General features: G+C 37.8%; 1 protein-coding gene across 1 annotated transcript in view; it reads right to left on the bottom strand.

The window, feature by feature from the left end:
• Window positions 1-7425, bottom strand: part of LOC140327475 (sec1 family domain-containing protein 2-like) — a 164016-nt gene that overhangs the window by 70135 nt on the left and 86456 nt on the right. The window lies entirely within an intron of this gene.

Raw genomic sequence — 7425 nt, 5'->3', positions numbered from 1 at the left:
GATCCCTGCACTCTATGTTACATGCTACTGACCCCTTGCACTCTATGGTACATGCCACTGATCCCTTCACTCTATGTCACATGCTACTGACCCCTTGCACTCTATGTCACATGCTACTAACCCCTAGCACTCTATGGTACATGCCACTGATCCCTTCACTCTATGTCACATGCTACTGACCCCTTGCACTCTATGGTACATGCCACTGATCCCTGCACTCTATGTCACATGCTACACAGCTGGCTACTGACTCCTTCTCTCTGTCTATATAAAGCGTGCAAAAAATGTAATGGAAATGTTTTATTTTTAAAATAATAATTTGTGCTGAGGAGTTTGACTTTTACTTACAGAACAGTAAATAAGGTCAATTTTTTGGGCACAAGCACTGTGGCATAAATGTGTCATGTAGTGAATAGGGTCTTGTTTAAATAACCATACCACTTTAAGCTACTATAACTATTAGCACAACCTGTGCACATCCACTGTGGTGTGGCATTCTTACTTTGCTTTTAGTTTACAGTGCTGTCCCACATCTTTCACAATTTTAGTATTCTCATCTTGGGCTTTTGCCACAATGCATATAAGTAAGGCATTAGGTGTAAGAATTTCTATTTCTAGGTAAAATTGCTGTGATGTCTTGTTAACTGATTACATTGACGAAATTTAATTGCCACAGTGCACCTCATGTATTGAAGAAAAGTGCTTTTAAAATGTATGACAAGCCCTAAGACACAGACCAGAACAGGTATCTACATTGGAAGATTTGACTTCTCTTTCAATTGAATGACGACAGAGTAAATAAATCATTATTAACAATAAAAATAAAAATTTCTCCTCCCTCCCTGTTACTTTGACTACTTAAAAATATTGAATTTCCCATCTCAAGGGTCAATGTTCACCAGAACCAATGGCAAGTAATAGTTCTAAACCTTTCTGTACAAAACTAAAAATAAAGTGTTTACCCTGAAAATTTTATGTATGTAAACACTGAAAAAGTGTTTACATACACTTTCAGGGAAAGCAAAAATTGTTGGCCTTCTAGAAACTTGAGATGCATAAAACAATGTGATATAAAGCTGGGATGCACAGGGCTTGCTAAGTGACTTTGCTTGGCCTCAGGACCAACACCTGAAAAACTACAGCTGCTTACTGCTTTACCTTGTAAAGGATGGTACAGGAAGGCTCCCATTACTTGCTTCCTCTGCTGTGGATTTTACATCACCTGATGGCAGAGGAAAGGGAGTAACGACAGACTGCTTGTCCAGGTTGCTGTGTATCATGTATGGGTCCATGCTGACAGAAGTTTAAGGGGGCCCAGAGGACAAAATTAAAGAAGCCAGCCATAGCAGCAGAGGAAGGTAAGTTATGGCTCTTGTTAACATTTGTCTTGGAGAAAAAAAGTTAGACAAACCATAACCTAAAGGCTTAAATAAAAAACACATTTAGATTGGTACTTATACAAAGATTCCTTTTAAACATGGAAAGCAATGTGAATTTCATAGCAGTAACAGCTATCATCACAAGATGTTTATTTCAGAGCTGCTGCCTCAATCCTTTCAAAAGCTAATGAGCCATTTTATAGAAACAACCTTCACTTTGCCTCTGACACCGACAGAACATAATGTGTGGAATACTTTGTTACCTATACTGTACGGAAAGAAAATTCCTAAGAAAGAATATTTAGAGAGCTATTTTTTATATTCAAAAATAAACACAGCCATCATGTTTTAATAAATTATTAAAAAATATTAAAACAAGAACTTTGGTAGAAAATAACTGATACCTTGTACTTTCAGCATGTGCTTTCACTACAAGGTCACTGAGTCTGCTATGCATGAAATATATAAAATTCTTTGCTAGTGGAGTAACCCTGACTCTTTTCCCATTAAACTACTTAGTATCATCCATTATTTATGAAATGTCTGTATACTATGTGGTGATGTACACTAAGAACATTTCATATATGTATACAAATTACAGAGAAAATTGAAAATCAGAAAAAGAGGATATGGATGTCAGCTGTCCCCTATCCCCTATAGGGAGGTTATCCATATTGCTTTGGAAAGGGTCCAAAATATATTAGGATACATGTTCCTCTTGTTTGAATCTTGACATGCTGTACTTCTTATTTAAACATTTTTCATTTATCTTCATTGCAGCCATAATTCTTCAGTTTGCCCATCTACAAGCAATATCCACCCCCCCCCCAAATGGCAGATGTTGCCAACAGTCGGCCTCTGTGCGATTAGGGTCCTGCCCCTGTCAAACTGACTTGGGGTCTTGCCCCTGCTGAACTTTGGTCCCTGTTGGCCAACGAGTGTCTGGGGACATTGTGCAGTAGCACAATTTGCACCCCTCAATGTGGAATCTCTCCCACCCAGTCACAAAAACCCCCCATAAAGCCCCCTTTGTTTTATTTTTTATTTTTTTTTACTTAAGTTTACCATAATGAACACTGTTTATTTCCTGTGAAAATGCAGTTCCAATGACTTGTCATTTAGCTACCCCTTCTATTGTCACATCATGTTGTTAGCACTCTTTAGGACTCTGCCAATGGTCTCTTCTTAGAGTCTGCCAATGGTCTCGTCTTAAGGTCTGCCAATGGTCTCTTCTTAGAGTCAAATGGAAAGTGATCACTTTCAGCTCTTCCGACACAACAGAAATAAGGACAGTACCAGTCATAATAAATAAGGACCAGTAACTGTAACATGCCTAGGACTAGAAGGGTTTTCCTAATGAAGGCTAGGTAACAAAGCATTAAAGATCATTAAAGAAGGTGGCAATCTCATCACAAACATGTTAGTAATCAATAAAGACCTACCTCAAACCCTTCTCCATCTGAGACCAAGGAGTTGGGCTAGTCTTTAAGGACCAAATCGAGCAGCAATTAGGCAGCTTAAAATGATGATAAATGTAATTGTTATAAAACATTCATTTTAATTGTACAAGACTGCTGTCCTTTTTCTTGGATGTAACATTCAACCCACACAATGTAACACATGATCTACTTTTCAGACTAAAAGACTATCTATTAAATGTAGTTTTAAAAAAAAGCTTGAATGATGCACAATCTAGAACTGAAACACTATATCTGAATCAATGTAAACAGCTATATCACATACACCATGGAAACTAACCAACTGACAGATACGGTAATCTTCCCACTAACAATACGCATTCCCTTGCCTGACTGCAAAGAATAGCTGCTTGTATGGTGCTGTAAAACCTTCTTCTATATATTTTATGTGTAAGCACTACTCATTTACTAAATGACCTTAAAATGATCCTCTAAAAGAGTCTCTATTCAAAGTTTTTTTCTAATATGTAAGAAAAGAAAGGCCTGTTTTCATATGAACAATGCCAAGTATTTTAATTAATTTCTGTTTCCAGGTTGTACATTTCCATTCAGTAGCCCAAGGGTCATTCCAAGGAATTACTGCCCACAATACGCTCACAAATCTCTGTAGAGATATGCACTGGTCATTGTAAATGAGAACCACATGCAGGAGATTTCTTATCTGGAAATTGGCATGCCAAGAACTTGCAAATTGTAGAAGGCAATTATGTAAATCATTTCTCTCTAGCATTGTCACCCTAAATATTTATAAAGAAACATGCAGACTGCCATAGATACATGAAAGAGCTACTTGTCTGGTTGTGCTGCTAATGCTTTAAGAAACACAGCCAGGCAACCAGCATTTTTTTCAAAGGGGGTCAGCAGTGACAGACCTCACATTTCTATCATAGTTAAAAAAATTCCAAGGCTGTGATTGCATACAATGGACATAAACCTTTTTAGGATCCAGGTTTATAAAATATAACTCCAATTGTCTCCATTTTACTCTTTGGGTACCGGTAATTCTTTTTTACTCAATTCTAGATATTATGCGACATCATAGTGGCTAAATATTACTGCTCTTATCTTGCTGCAAACTGTAAAATACCTGTGCCAGAATGAACTGATGTCTGTATCCATGTTCAGTAGATTCACTCCTGCTATCTTTCATAATGACCACTGTCACCAAAAGTGGAAGAAAAAAAGGAACAGCAGGTGATAGGAAATTTCCCAGTTGGGAAACATGTGCTGATGACACTTCTAAAAGGTAGGTTTACCTAAAGGGAAAGATTAATATTTTCTGCTTGCTTTTTAATCAGAAAATCAAATATTGGGAAATGTCCCAAAAAGGAACACATAGGGAATACAATTTAACTATTTCTTATTCAAATTACAATCCAAAGGTTCCCTTTTTTTGGATGTACATCTTCCATTGATTATATATATTATGATTAATATATATTATGATTATTATACATTGATATATTATGATCTCAGTATGTGCTGGTATTTTAAGCTGAACATTATTCAGCAACTCAAAGAATCTTATTATCCACCACTCACCTTGGTACTTTGTATTTAATTACCTTGACCCTGTACTGTATAATGCTTTTCTTAGCCCCAGTGACATCATTACAGGGGCTGCAAAAGATCCTCGTTAGCCAGTCTCTGTGCCGACTGATTGATTAGAGGCAGAAGGTGAGCCAGTGCAGGGAAGACAAGGACAGTCCCTCTACTGCTCTCACAGTTCAGCACAGTCACCCTTGTCTTTCTGTAGTGATACATGGTTCATTTACGTTTCAGGCATGATGAACATCATAGTGTGCAGGGGACCTTTTATTTCTTCTACTTACTGAAATTTAGGATAAATCCTCTCTTCTGGTTTAATATTATTTCATTACCTACTGCAACATGGCGCTACCTTTTAGCAGCCCCTACAACCCAGTCTCTCAGCAACAACCACATTTGCAGCCCCACTTTTCTCAGCCTCAGTTCCTTTAGCATCTACTATGCCTGCACCCCCCCCCTTATCCACCATACATACCATCATGCCTACAAAACTACTTCTACTCCATGCCTGCACAAAGTATTCCCACTTCTCAACACTGTACTAGTACGCCTTCAAATCCCCCTTCCTCATGCTTTACCATGTCTGCGCCCCCTTTCCTCACCCCACTTGTATTTGTTTGCTTACCAAGCCCTACATGCTTTTACCTGCACTCACTCCATGTTTGTATGCTGCCATCTCCAGCATGCAACCTCCTCAAAACACTTGAAGCCCCTAAACATCATCTTGTCTGCAATATCCTGCTTTTACCATCGCATCCACTGCCTCCATACTCCAACCCCTAAAACCTTTCAATTGGCACATATTTGCTACTTAATATATGCATTGAAATATAAAACATTGTATTTTAAAATAAATAAAGGATAATAATGAAGTAGATTAGGATAAATTAATGGTGGAGTTTGTTATTCCCTCCTTAGTTCCATAACTGACTAGCAAGTTTGAGCAAAATCCAACTAATTCCGGCCTTTTGCCCTTCCTAAATTGCTCTCCCCCCATCAAAGAAAAAAAAGTGGCAGACTATACTATACCCAGGTGCAGAGTCTCCTCTCTTTTTATATTGCAATTACTTTCAAGATGTTTTCTTTGTATTTCAGCCAAGCACCTATAATATAGTTTTTATATAAGCAAACTTGTATCACAGGATTACGGGCAGTTTGAAGAGTCATTCTGCAGTGTTACAACACAGCTTTACAGGGATTGGATGATGTGCAAAGATCCTTTGTATTACCGTCTTTCAGAATAGGTCTCTATCTATCAAACACATTGAAAACATGAATGAATAAAGCCGTTACCTGCTGATCATTTATAAAAAGCAAGCAAAAACCACAAATGGCTTAGCTGACTCTTTTAGCATTATGTAATTCCGGTTTTGTCTTTTTATGCTCCTAACACATTCTGATATTGAATAATGAGTAATAATAAAAACTTGTTTCCCTGCTGCAAGAACAGCCAGTTTGAGCATCTCTGCTGGGCAGATCAATGGCCGTTCTGTTTTAAGAACAGAAAGAATGTTCAGGAACATTTTAAATAAACACAGAACATACAACGATAAGCAACTGTAGCAGTTAATTTTTACCATTATTTCTTTTACTGAGTTTATAATTCAGTGTGTGATGAAACAGAAAGACTAAAGTATCCAAAAAAGAAATCATATATGCTCCAAAACATGGCTGAGTTTAGATTTAAAGGCAGAATAGCTAAAGTCTAAATCCTTCACTGATAGCAACATAAGCTGCTTTCCAATGGTCTGGTCCATTGGGTCCGTGAAACCCTAGAATTCCTCCAGGAGTTGCTAAGGGTTTCTTGAGCAATAACCAATCTGTGCCTCTCAGGTCAGTTTAACAGACATGATGGGCCTGATTTATTAAAGCTCTCCAAGGCTGGAGAGGATACACTTTCATCAGTGAAGCTGGGTAATCCAGCAAACCTGGAATGAATCTGGTCCAGGATCGAAAACATTTGCTAACAAATAGCAAATGACTGAAGAAATCCATTCCAGGTTTGCTGGATCACCCAGGTTCACTTAAAGTGTATCCTCTCCAGCCTTGGAGAGCTTTTTTTTAATCAGGCATTAATGATATATAAGGGTGGCATTCTTCCTACTAGCCAGTAACAAAGGACGCATTCTTTCCAATGACCACCATTGCACTGTGAGCTGTGGATATTGTCATTGTTTTTAGAGGTTCCCTAAGACATGAAAAGTATTTCAAGGGTTCCCCCATGTTAAAAAGATATAGAAAGTAGGATCGAATGAGTGTTTCAAGGGGACCTGAATTAAAAGGAAAGATTTGCTATGGCATAGAAAACATTGAGAAGTATTATTTGTGTCTAAGTAGTACATTAAAAAATGTATCTTTTGTCTTGAATATAACCTTACAGCTATATATCTGCATAGCGTGATTAGGGAAACTTTGCCTCTTAAAGTATTGTAGTAATAAACACTCAATATGGTATTAATGTTTCCCTTAAGATTAACTTTATTAGCTACAATAATTTCCCTAATTTTGCTTCTAAACAGAAATGTTACCATTGAGAAACCTTCCTTCTCACTCTACCAGAGTTTCCTTATTCTACCTGGCGGGTAGGTACCTGTCAAACAATGCAGGAGAATGTGTGTCTGGCATTAGATCTACAGTAACTGTGTCCTTGTGCTTGTCTGCGTCTTCATGTGCAGCTGCAGTCGGGCTGGGAATTCACACATAAAGGTTGGATACTATGGGGCTCCAAGAAGACCTTGCAAAAAAGCCTAGCCACCCTTTAGACTGAAGTGAAGTTTCCAGATCTGAAGAAAGGATGTCTCTGCAACCATATATTTGATATATAGGCATCTCTGCAACCATATATTTGATGCTACAACATTAAAATGATATATTTTAGGTTTAATAACACTTTAATGGAATGTTAACTGGTAGACTTATGGCTGCAGGTTCTGACACAAAGAAACAAGGAATTGCCTTCATCAAATGGCCACCTCCAGACAAGCATATAGCAAAGAGAACAAGGGATAGTAAGAAAGATA

The sequence above is a fragment of the Pyxicephalus adspersus genome, chromosome 3, assembly GCF_032062135.1.
Source record: "Pyxicephalus adspersus chromosome 3, UCB_Pads_2.0, whole genome shotgun sequence".
Classification (NCBI taxonomy): Eukaryota; Metazoa; Chordata; class Amphibia; order Anura; family Pyxicephalidae; genus Pyxicephalus; species Pyxicephalus adspersus.
The sequence above is the reverse complement of the archived record's forward strand: the minus strand, read 5'-3'. Positions and strand labels throughout refer to the sequence as shown.